The 14,030-nt window shown below is 29.5% G+C and overlaps 1 long non-coding RNA gene across 1 annotated transcript; it reads right to left on the reverse strand.

Moving 5' to 3' along the window:
- Positions 1–5,122: 5,122 nt before the first annotated feature.
- Positions 5,123–8,169, reverse strand: LOC136206679 (uncharacterized). The gene is made up of 4 exons (XR_010676382.1): positions 6,593–8,169; positions 5,748–5,834; positions 5,575–5,631; positions 5,123–5,455 (listed from the first exon to the last, which is right to left on the reverse strand). It is a non-coding gene; the product is annotated as an uncharacterized lncRNA (long non-coding RNA).
- Positions 8,170–14,030: the final 5,861 nt, after the last annotated feature.

Below are 14,030 nucleotides of genomic sequence, written 5' to 3' on the forward strand. Positions count from 1 at the left end.
AATTGCTTCTACATGATTCGACCTCAGCTTGTAAGTCATATCATCCACAACACTAATGACTAGTGAATGCTTGTCATCCATGTTAGACATATGATGAGAAACTTTCTATACCATAAATACCTACAATACAAAAACAGGTTTAACCAACACATTATTATACAAACCTAAAACTATGCATTAAACTATGGATTTCTTAATATAAAATGACAAATAGTTCAAAAATATAAAGCTAACCTTATAAGGAGAAAGTTCTATACTCATACTCATATGTGAGAGAATTATCACATCAGTTGCTTCTATTATAGCCTCAAATATTTTTAATCCCCAATAAAATTAAAATTCATACATAAAATTATAACTTTTTGTTGCAAATGAATTAGAATTTAAAAAACATAAAGAAATCGGATGTACAAGTGCCAATATCTCATTCTTCCATCTTTGGAAAAAAATCATAATTTTAGCTAGACCTAGAAATTCATCAAAGTATTGTTCAGTTTAGATTATGTCACAAAGAAGAGTGTCAACACACTTATACAAACATATAGTTTAATCATATATAGTACATCGAAAAAGCGATTCAAAACAATATATGTTGTCAAGGAGAAATTTGTTAAAACATGGCTTACCTTGAGGACATCAACTAACTTCTGTGCATATACATAAAAAAATTGAAACATCTTATTTTTTTATTTTACGATTGATTGCTGCGTACTTTTTGAATATTTACTTCTTAATTTCAGCTACATTAGGCAATTATTGTGAAATTTAAAATGTTCTTTTTGCAACTTTTATTAAGGATTCTAATCTCTATTTTTTATTATTAGTGGTGGATACAAATTGCGTAAGCAATTTGAATGTTTTAATATAACTTATTTTTTTTGCGTCTTTAGTTTACTTTAATTTTTGTTGAGGTTTCATTTACTGGAGAATTAGTAGATTATTTATTTTCTTAGAATTGATTGTATTGATCTATAGAATGTTTCGATGATGATACTATTCATAACAGGTGAACAAGTGAGTATAATGATAAATATTTTACATATTGAGCAAATAAATGAGATAAATACTTATCAAATTAGTGTAATAAGAATATGTGTAATACTTATCAAATGAGATAATCAACTAATGCCAAGCTTGTTGAGGTTCGTTTAAAATGGACTGACTCCTTCCTACTAGCCAAGCAAAAGGCTAAGAACAAGGTAATTACAATTTAACATCTCAAACTAAACAAAAAGAAAATCCATTAAAAAAGTTCTCTTTCACAGGTCCCCTCCACTTGATGCCTACCTCCTCCCCTCTTCCTTTTGCTTTCTTCTTTCTTCCATGTTCTTCCTCCTCAAATCTATGGCTTTATTTCTGACTTTCTAGTTTTTTACTGGTTTTCCATTTGTTTCAGTTGAATCCATACCTTTCATTGGATTTTATCTGTCTGATTCGCATCTGTTAGTTATAACTCTATCGTTTATGCTTTTTCGGGTTTAGCAAGAGCGTAAATGTATTATTTTATAAGTATATCTACGGATCTATGGGGTTGCACTAGTAAAAAAGACACATACCCTATTAGCCGGAAGGGACTAAATGATGACGATTGGTTGGCAGTTGCCTTCATGCGGAGTTGGATTTGTGAGAAGTATGAGTTTTATCATTTTGTTGTTTTAGTTGTACCTTTTATGGTTATTTTTACTTTTTATAGCTTTTATATTGCCTCTATAGACGTTGTATTAGGCATTAGCCTATACCTAAGGTTTTCTCCCTTACTTTTTTTCATGATGTACTTGTTCTTCTTTATCTAATGAAATGATTAAGCATTATTATAAAAAAAGTACTATTCTTAGAATGAAAAATAAAAAATTAAAATGCAAAACTACTTAAACTATGCATAATATACTACACCATAAAACTCATACCGCAACTAAATTTAAATTTTGTTGCTTGAAAGTTGATGCATTAAATGAATTTATTTTCTATATTTCAATATTGTTGCATTTTTATTGCATTAAGTTTCAAATTAGCAAGGTTATAAAAAATGCAACAAAAATATTAATTGTTGCTTTGCATGTTGCATTAAGTAAGCTAGTCCAACAATTTGTTTAAATTGTTAGGAAACTAAGGTAAAACTGGAAAAATAACTAAAATTATAATTGTTACAATCACATTTGAGTGATCCATTGCAACAAAAATAAATCCATAAAATTATAATTGTTACACATAAAACTGAAAACTAACAAATATATAATATTACAATTAAAATACTCTATTATTTTATTAATATATAAAAATATTAAATATTAATTTCTTGGGAACCATTATACAATGTTAAATTGAATTTGTAACTTTAAATAATAAATTCAATAAACGAAAACTATTTTGAGTCATACACAGAATGAATACAACATGTTTGTTAAAATGCTTCTTAGAAGTCTTTGTTATTAAATATTTGGTTTTATGTTTATGTTGTTAAAGATAGTTCAGAAAATTCCACAGCTGAAATGAGAATCCATCCCTACATTTGAATCAAATTCCCAATGTTCATTTGAATCCTTGTACCATTTCTGTGAACATTGCTTGTAGCTCCTATATTTCACACATCTTCTTCTACATATATATGTTAACATATTCAAGCAGGATGAGATTTTAAAATATGCAAATTCATTAGGAGAAAGATAAAAATAGATGAAACACAATCTCCTACACAAACTCCTAATATCCCTAAAACAACCAAATTAATTATGAGAGGAGAGAATAAGAGAATAAAACCTAAAAAATAATGAATGAAATAAAATCTGTGACTGACCTCATCTTCTCATTGTTCATATAATTTCATATCATACAATGCTCTTTTCTTCGCATCTGATAATACTGAATAAGCATGTTGAATTTGTTAGAATTTTCTTTTGGCTTCACTCAACACATGAGACAAACTTCTCGTCCGTCTATCAGGATGTCATTGTTGCAATTAAATTCAATTAGAGCATATCCAAATGGAATGAACTATGAATATGATCCAGCAAATTAAGAGTTGAGTTGACATAACCAGTCTGCGATAAGCTTGTTTAATTTCATGAATAGAAGAATCTCAAATGACATCAAGAACATTGTAATAAGAATTCTAACCAACCATGTTTCTCAAAATAAACACTTGTAATAGAGATTGTTGTGTAAGAATGCAATATATGTATTATGTATATAAAGAAAAAGGAACAATGGTTGAATTGAGTTGGATAACTGAGATATTTATTTATAAAATGAGTGTCCTTGGTGATGATTGGGCATGGAAAGTTTTAGAAGTAGAGCTAAGTGTCCTTAATAATGATCAGACCTGTAAACTTTTCGAAGGAGAAGTTTTTGAAGGAGAAGAAGAAGAGATATTTCCAAGAAAAGAGAGAGAAGATAGTTCTAGAGCTTCTACATGTGGATGGAAGCCGTACCCTTCTCCATGATGAAGTTAGATTCTCCAACTATTACTATTATTTTGATCATTTAGCTTTTCATATTTCTTAATTACATACAAATACACTAAACTCATCTTACTTTATGGTTAATTATCTATTAACTTATTCGGATATTAATTATTCTTATTTGTTAATGCTTGCTAAATGCTTTGAGAGATGACATTAGTGAGGTGTTAGGTTTCTCAAACTCATTAATTCTTATCTATTAAATAATTAATTTATTAGTTTTTTAATTGCTCATTAATGTCAAGTATCCGTCTTAATCTTAAGAACTGAATGGAATGTTGTTGTTTTTTTACCTAGTATGTTAATTAAGTTTACTTTTAGTTAGTTATTTAATGGAAGTTTGCATAAGATAAACAGTTTAATTGCATTTGATTTATGCAACAATAAGAATTTGTTGTATTTTTACGAAAAATTGTTAATTTATTTATAAATTTGTTGCAACTTAACAAAAAAATATCAAACAATTGTTAATTTTGCTATTTTGGTAAATTGTTGCATTTATGAATAATACTACATCAGCAACTGCAACAGTTGGATTTTTGTTCAATAGGCCATTTTTGCTTATTGCAACTCAAAAAGGGCAATAATTTTACTTAGTTGCAGTATGCGTTTTATATGGTAGTGATCAGTACTTATGTACAAATAAAGAATAAGATGAATTAAGATGAATAATTCTCTTAAAATCTAATATGAATAAATCACGTGCAAATATAAGAGACAAAGAGATAAAAATCAAAATAAAAAATGATGATATAGAAATCTTATAAAAAGAACAAATTTGTTAAAATCAGTCTCATATCAAGAGTACATCTTCAAAAACTATTATAAAAGTAGATTACAAATAGTGTTATTCAAAGACTTTTATATTAAAAAACCATCATAAAAAACCTTTACTAACAAAAATCTTATATAAGATCTCTATTGCAAAGTGTTTTAATTACTAAAAACAAAATAATAAACACTTCACAACGTTCATATTACAATGGATATATTATCTTTAACTATAAAAAGAGACCAAAGCCTCATTTTCAAATTGGGAAGACTTGCAACATACACTACAACAAATCATCACTTGCGCCATGGTTAGAATCATGGCACAAGTGTAATATTTCCGTGGCTATGCTATTTAGCCACAGAAATTCAAGGAGGACACTCATGTGGCGCAAATGAGCGTGGCTACGTAGTTGCCATGGGAAAACAATGGTAGTGGCATAAATTGATTTTTATGCCACAGAAAAATCCGTGGCTAATCACATCCCTTTGCCACGAATTAAATCGTGGCAAAAGTAAAATTCCCATGGCAAGACATAGAGGTCTGTAGCAATTAATCTCACTAAGCCACGAACATAATTGTGGCAAAAATAGAACATTTGTGATTATAAACCTTACTTAGCCACAAGTATAATCGTGGCAAACTTATCAATTTTTTTAATTTAATTTAATTTTTAATTTTTTTTATTATTATTATTAGATTGAAAGCAGTTAGAATAAAATTAAAATTGGTAAAAAAAAGGATATAACATAAATATACACTGCAAAATTTTAACAACTTTTTGTGAAAAATAAATGATTATCAACATGAGTATAAATGTCATATATATACACACATCAGAGGACAACACTTCAAATGATGTAATTTTATTCTATCTTTTACATATCTGCTATTAGTTCTTGAAATGCATCAGTAGATACACTCTGTGTTGCAAATTATCCCAAAACAATTGCCTTTCTAGGTCCCGATGGTGTACTTGTTTGGCTTCTCATTTGTAGAATAATTTTTGAGATAAATAGATCATGCATCAACAGTTCTATGTTCCAATTCCACGTCCCTCTCCATAGTTGCCTATTTTACCAAATGGACATTATCAACCATAAAAAGAGAATACACAAGTATATAAATCATTATACTGATCAGACATAAACTAATTTAGTAGTATTATGAGATGCACATTCTTCTCTAGTCCTCCTTTGTACTGCCGCGAGCACCTCCCTAAGAACTTGATAGATAGAAAAATATAATTTATAATATGAGCACCTTATTGTAAAACAGTTTATATATGAATATCCTCAAATAAAAGTAACACAATTCAATCGATGGTAGACGAAACTAGTTTACCTGCATCATCATTGTCTATGTCAGTTCTCTGTTTTGCATAATAGATTCCATTTTTGCCTGGAATATAACGAGTGTTAAAGACCCTTAATGCAGACTAATGTCATTAAAAATGCAACATTTCACAAGAAGAAAGACTAGAGTAAACTGTAGAACCCCAAAATGTGCAGATTTACATGAAAAAGTCATCTTCATGAGGACAAATCAAGAGTAGCACAATTTTGAACATGAAAAGAGGAGAAAACTTGAAAAGAGGAGAAAACCTGCAGAGAAGCCATATTTCCTTTGGTTAAAGCAGCATGTTTCTTAAGTGCGTCCATAAATTGACAAGGGACTCAATTTCAGAAATTTTTGCAACTCAGCCATATTTGACTATACTTTTTTCATTCCAAGTTTAGATATATATAGTTGACTGGCATGTTAGAGCATGTCCAAAGCTAACTAGAAATTTGACTCTCTAAAATAATATAAAATAAGTACAATAGTTACTAATTTTGAAGGTTTAAATTATTGTAATCCTAAGTTCATCAACAAAAAGAACTGATCCACCTAAACAAACCACTCACTACAAATAAAATGGATAGGAACAATATTCTCAAAATGTTATAACATTGTAACATTACCTCTACATCACATATGATAAACTATAGAACCCCAACACAACAACAACAATAACAAAGCGTTAGTCCCGAAATGATTCGGGTTAAACTAGAACCCTAGTGCCAAAGAAAAAATAAACTAAAATTTACCAAATGAATTTGCAACGAGTTTATTATAAAAGAAGAATTCACTAAGGCACACAATTTGTCTCTTCTTGCATGTGCAGACTAACAAATAGGCAAAATCATCCTAAGGTATTGTAAAACTCCTTCAAGGTACCACTTTGATTTTTAGCTGAATTTTTGTCATTAAATTGTGATTAAGAATGTTAGCTCAAGTTGAAAAAGGAAACCCAATCAGCCTCTTATTTTCAAATTCAAAAGATCACAATGAAATAGAGTCGAAATGAAGTAAAATATACATATTTCTTGATATTTCTAAGCTCCTCATGAAGTTTGGCTCTTTCACCAAGATGAGAAGCGAGCATCGCATAAGGGTTTGAAGCTCGTCATCGTCCTGTTATCATAACTACAATTCCAGATTAGAACAACCATTTTGTAAGTATTAGGACTTCTAAAATACAAAGAAGAAAAAGGAGCAGTTAGGACATTTATTAACAATATATAAAAAGCGAAACATATAACTCTCCAAAAGCAAGCCACATTAGAATAAATGGTGACATTTCAACATATTAAAAAACCTCAATTTTATAACTTAATTATCCCTCAAGAGTTTATTATAGGGATGAGGAGAAGGCAACCTTGAGTAGCATATAACTATAATAATTAAATCAAATGTGAACTATTTCTTTTTTTTTGTGAAGATGGTGTACTATTTCTTTTTGTGATTTTGTGCACTAAATTAGGCTAATTAATTAGCTCATTTCATTTTACAATTGAATTGGCAATTCATATAAGTGGGATGTAGACCCTTGATACGGCCCACTCTAATAGATACTATAATGCTAATTTTAGTTACATTGCCTATAAATTAATGTATAAATTTAGTGATATTATGAGCACTTAACATATATAATTGAACAACTTTGTATTATTTGAACCAGAGGATAGAACTAATGCATATAGAGACATATTCAACATAATTAATATCACCTTAATTCTATTCAATCACAATATTAATCCATCATTAAGCATTACATATACGAGTAATCACCCATATTTATGTCAATTAGTAAGAGTATATTAATATACAGAGGATCACTAAGAGTAGAATATCTTACCAATCCTCCAAATTTGAAACTACAAGCATTCTGCAAGAGTTTGGATAAGTCTCATTCATAGTGTGATTAAGTTAGAAATCACCCCCACTTTCCCATTAAACTAAGGAGAAGTAAGATCCTACCAACATAAGACTATTGGTTTAATTACCAAGTGCCAAATAAGACAGTTGTTATTTTAAAGACAATATCAATGTCATAACAATGAACATACATGCTTGAAACTTCTTACAAATAAGTCCAATTCCACAATCAAAGTAATAAAATTGTAGTTTTTTTTTTCTTTTCATGTGTAATGATGAGTTACCTCTTAGTAGTTCACACAAAAGTAACCTGATTAGGTTGCTTGTCCATCATGTTTGCCAGTTTCCATCAATGCTATAATATCACATGTTGCCCAAGCAATTTTCGACCTACATTAGAATTACTGATATTATATTGTGTAGAATAAGGAAGAAAATCTAATCTCCAAGACTTTATAATTAATTGATTCTTCTCTGAAAAAAAATCCCCAGAAGCTAAGAAAAATGAAGGGCGAGCGTCGCCGATCTACAAAACCCCTTGTTGATCTCTGTGTTCACTATAGAGGAAAGAGGAACAAGGAAAGAGAGTGGACGAAGGGAAGAAAATTTGATCAGTTGTTCAACCGCCTATCATTATCGCCCTCGTTCTCTTTCAAGGACTCGAGAGTAGCAAATTTGGAAAAAATCTTCATTAAGAAGGAGGGTCGAATTTGGTTCTTTGTGGGAGTAAAACCCAATTTCTAGGGCAAAAGTGATTAATAATGAAAATGAGGAACCTAATTTTGTTGTATACGGGGTAAATGAAATATTTGGGGGGAAGGAATGGCGCTAAAAGTGATTGGAATAAATTAAATATATAATTAATTTAAAATTATTTTTATAATAATTATAAATAAATATAGTTAATTTAAAAAAATATAATTAATATCTAAAAACACATGATCACCAAATAAATATAAAAATTCACAATAAAATATATAAAACAATAAATTATACACTAAACAAAATACAAATCTAACAAAAATACTATACTTTTCTTGAAAGAATACTAAATTAAAAAATTTAGAATTAAGTTAAAATTATCTTTTATTCTCTGCCAGTGCCAGTGCCACTGCTAAAGTATATGGTAAAAAAAAACAAGACATTAATATGTTGAAATTAATATATTGAATTTTTTTTGCAAATGAATATTTTTTTTTGTCGCCCAGCACTGGTATTTCAAGATATTGCATTTCAAGAAATCAATATGTTGAAACTAACTCTTATATAGATTTGCAACGAAATAAATTATCCATGACATAAATAATTTTATGCCACGAGTTAAATATTTCCATGGAATAAATAGATTTAGCCACGAAAAACAAAAGAATCGTGGCAAAATTCGTAGCATGAATGTATGTTTGCCACGAAAAAAATTACACGTGGCATAAAGATATAAGGTGATCATAAGTTTGTAGTGGAATTTACTTTTCCCATGGCTAATTGAAAATATGCAACGAATTATGAATTTTTGTGGCATGATTTGTGGCGCAAGTGATGATTTGTTGTAGTGATATTTGCTATATTTAGTTTATCTAAAGTCTTTCAATATTTTTCAAGAGATCAAAGATTGAGTGTTCATATTTTTTGTAAATCAAATCAATTCAATCATCTTGTAAAGTTTCTTACTTAATTTTTAAAAGTAATATTGTAAACACAACTAGTTTGTTAAGGATAGTTTAATCGCTTAAGATATAAATGTGATCAGTGGTTTGATTCTTACTAGAGAAAAGAATTGTAAATATATGTTAAGCACACATAAAGGGTAAATTACATCCATGGCCACTGAACTTTACCCATTTTAATATTGTGGCTACTGAACTTCAATTCTTAATGGTATGACCACTGAACTTTACACACTTTTAACACCGGTGACCACTATGATCGTTGACCAGTGTTTTTTTACCTTTGACTCTCCATTTTAACCGATTCTCTCTCTCCTTCCCTCATGCTAAAACCTAAAATACCCATTTTACCCTTCTTTTCCATCTCCATTTTACCATTCTCTCTAAAACTAGTCTCTCTGACTCTGCATTTCTTTTCTTTAACACCACTACACTGTTTTTCCTACTTCCTTCATAACTTGTTCATTTTACAGATGAAGATGGAATCTAGAAACTGAAACCAAGGGTACCTCAAGTAATCCTCGAGCTCCAAGTCTTTGATTAGGATCTTTTGTCAATAATGTGGATATTGATAGTATTAGCAACTTCAGACTTAGTGCGATTGCGTTTGAACCAATTTAGTTGGTACTAATGTCCTTGTAAGTAGAAAATGATACTAATTCAATAATTCTAACTCCTCCCAAAAAACCAAGAATTCATATTCAATGACTCTTGAGGCTTTAAACTCCCCAACGACGACCGCCACTCATTTCAATTACGAAGACAAGTGGTCCAAAAGAAAATGCTCCAAACGTCCCGGAGTGATAAATCATCATCACTAGCCACCGAGGAAAAGTATCCAGCTCTCTGTCTCATCATGCTCGCTCGTGGCGATTCTGACTCCTACAAAGAATTATCATCTTCTCTATCTCCGATGCTACCTCACCCACCGGCTTTGACTCTTTCCTATAAGAGCACGATTTATGATAGATCTTTTTCGTCTCATCAAGCACTTAGTGGGCATAAAGCTAGCCACAAAAAGGAATCATCTGAGAATGTTTTTTTCACCGTCGACAAAACTCAATAAAGACCAACAAAAAGTCTATCAATTCCATTTTAGAGAAAAGAATAGGAGAGTGGGAGAGAGACTGGTTTTAAAGAGAGAAGGGTAAAATGGAGATGGAAGAGATGGATAAAATGAGTATTTTAGGTTTTAGAATGAGGGAATGAGAGAGAAAACCGGTGAAAATGTAGAGTCAAAGGTAAAAAACGTTGGTCAATGGTCATAGTGGCCACCGATGTTAAAAAGTGTAAAGTTCAGTGAACGTACTATGAAGAATTGAAGTTTAGTGGCCATAATGTTAAAATGGGTAAAAGTTCAATGGCTATGGGTGTACTTTACCCCACACATAAGTCTTGATACGTTTGGTACTTGTGGTTGTAAAAACTACTATCAGGTTTGTTAGGCACTCATAAGCTTAACATAGGTTTCTTAAGCACCATTAAACTTACGGGAGGTTAGATATCTACCAAATTAAAAAATTGCATTATAAATCCTAAGATGTAGTCTTTAGGAGTGGAGTAGGCTCAATTTTACCGAACCACTATAAATCTTAATATGTCATAATTTTTCTATACCTATTATATTTATTATTTAAGCAAGCTTATTATTAATAATAACTTAATCCTTTAGAGCAACTATTATATCCAATTAATTACATTTGATCTGTTTCAACAATGCTACAAACATTCAATTCCACATCTTTTGTAAAATTAGTTTTAATGGCATACTTGTACTTGAACTAAAAACTATTATTTTCAATAGTATTGAACTAAAGATTTAATAAATATTCAAATCTTAAGCTAAATAATTCACAATAGAAAGCATATTGTAGTCAAAGAAGAAATGAATGCTACCGACCATTGAAATGGATCCAATAGGGTACAATACAACATGAGTCTCGACACCTAGAAAAAAAGTGAATTAAAAGAATAAGATGCATTTTTTGCATGTAATATTTGTAAATTATAACAATATATAATGTTATTCCACTCAGTAAACATAATTACAAGAATGCACCTCAGTTAACTTAGATGTAACAACATAAATTGTGACAAACTATCCAACACTGTTGGCAACATCATTTGCTTCTACATGAATCAACTTTAGGTTGTAAGTTATATTATCCACAACACCAACACATTATCATACAAGCCTAAAACTATACATTAAGCTATCGATTTCTTAATATAACATAATAAATAGTTCAAAAATTTAAAGCTAACTTTTTAAGGAGGGAGTTCTATACTCACAGTCCCACGAAAGAATTATCCCGTCAGTTCCTTTTAATATAGCCCCAAAACTTTTTAAATCCTTAATAAAATTAAAATTCATACACAAAATTATCACTTTTTGTTTGGAAATGAATTAGTATTTAAGAAAAATAAAGAAATCGCATATGCAAGTGCTAACATCTGCACCTTTCATCATTGAAAAAATCTTAGTCTGAGACAGAGCTGGAAATGCATCAAGATATTGAGGGGCCTACGTTATGTCACAAAGAAGAATGTCAGCATACTTATGCAAACATACAATTTAACCATATATATTACAGAAAGATAGATTCAAAAGCATATATGTTGTCAAGGCAAAATTTGTTGAAACATGGCTCACCTTGAGGAAAACATTTAACTCACATACGTACATCTAAACATTGAAACATCTAACTCTCATACATACATGAATACTCATTTACAAATAAAGAAGAACAAGAATGAGGATGAAGAATTCTCCTATAATCTACTATGAATAAACCACCTGCAAAGATAAAAAAAAAACAAAAAGATAAGATTAAGAATACACCACATTCAACTATAAAAAGAGACCAAAGCCTCATTTGCAGCTTGGGAATCCTTTAAACAAATTTTCTATATTGAGTTCATTTAAAGTCTTTCCAACATTCTTCAAGAGATCAAAGATTAAGTGTTCATATTTCTTTGTAATTTGAATCAATTCAATCGTCTTGTAAAATTTCTTAGTTAATCTTTAAAACTAATATTGTAAATACACTAGTTTGCGTAGGATAGTTTAACCACGTAAGCTATAAAAGTGATCACTGGTTTGATTCTTACTAGAGCCACACTTTCTCTATACCCACTCGGTTTATTATTTAAGCAAGCTTATTATTATTCATAATTTAATCTGTTAGAGAAATTATTTCATCCAGCCAATAGTATTTGAATTGTTTCAAAAGTTTTACAAATATTTAATTCCACTTATTTTGTAAAACCAATTTTAGTGGCATGCTATATTTGAATTAAGAAATATTATTTTTAATATTATTGAACTAAAGAGTTACTAACTATTCAACTCTTAAACTAAATAGTTAACAATAGGAAAACAGATTATACGTTTCATAAGAATGACTTCAACAAGGTACAGTCCAACACTAGTCTCAGCACCTAGAATAATTGCATCACTTCTTGCAAAAAAAGAATAAAATGCTTATTTTGCATGTAATTTTTGTAAATTATAACAATTTATAATGTTATCTCACTCAATAAATGCAATTATAAACAAACGCCTCAGTTAACTTATATGTAACAACATAAATTATGGCAAACCATCCAATACTTGTTGTCAACATCGATTGCTTTTACATGATTCGGCATCAGCCTGTAATTGATACTATCCACAACACTAATGACTAATTCCGGCTTGCCATCCATATTACACATATGAAAAGAAAATTTTTATAACATGATTAACCAGCACATTATCATACAAACTTAAAATTGTGCATTGAACTATGGATTTCTTAATATAACATGAAAAATAGTTCAAACATTTAAAGCTAATAGTTTGAGGAGGAAGTTCTACACTCATACTCTCACGAGAGAGAATTTTCCTGACAGCTATTTTCAATATGGCCCCAAATCTTTTTAAATCCCTAAAAAAATTAAATTTCATACACAAAACCATCACTCTTTGTTTGGAATGAATTAGAATTTAAGAAACATAAAGAAATCACACATACAAGTGCTAATATCTACATCTTCCATCTTTGAAAAGCTCTTAGTATAAGATAGAGCTGGAAATACATCAAAGTAAAGACGAGCCTACATTATGTCACAAAGAAGAATATCAGTAGACTTACACAAACAAATAATTTAGCCATATATATTACAAAAAACAGATTCAAAAGCATATATGTTGCCAAGAAGAAATTTGTTAAGACACAACTTGAGGACACCATCTAACTCTTGTGCATACACCGAAAAATTAAAACATTAATTTTTTTTTTTTGTATTTTCTTATTGATTGTTGTGTAGTTTATGAATGTTATTCTTCATTTCAGGTCACTAGGCATTTATCGTGAATTTTAAATATTTTTTTTGCTAAATTTATTATGGATTCCAATCTCTATCTTTTTTTCCACTGGTGGATACAAATTACATAAGAAATTTAAATTTTTTAGAATAAGCTCCTCATTTTTTTTGTTATGAATTTAAAGTTTATGTAATTTGATTTTTTGCATCTTTAGTTTGCTTTAGTTTTTGGAGTTTAATTTGTTGGAAAATGAGTAGATTATTTATTTTCTTAGAATTTGTTGTGTATACTTATAGAATGATTTGATGAAAATATTATTAATAACAGATGAACAAGTCATTACAGTGATGAATATTTTACGAGTATTAAGAAATTAAAGGAGATAAATATTTATCAAATTGGTGTAAAAATAATATATGTAGTACTATTCTAAGAATGGAAAATATCACAGTTAAATGTAAAACTACTTATAATATACAAAGTATTATTACATGAATACTCATTTACAAATAAACAAGAATAAGAATAAAGATGAAGAATTCTCCGAAAAGCTATTATGAAACTATTTCAAGTTATATAGTAGATAAAACACGTTTATCACAACTATTTCTCGCTATTAATCAATT

Source organism: Euphorbia lathyris, chromosome 9, assembly GCF_963576675.1.
Source record: "Euphorbia lathyris chromosome 9, ddEupLath1.1, whole genome shotgun sequence".
Classification (NCBI taxonomy): domain Eukaryota; kingdom Viridiplantae; phylum Streptophyta; class Magnoliopsida; order Malpighiales; family Euphorbiaceae; genus Euphorbia; species Euphorbia lathyris.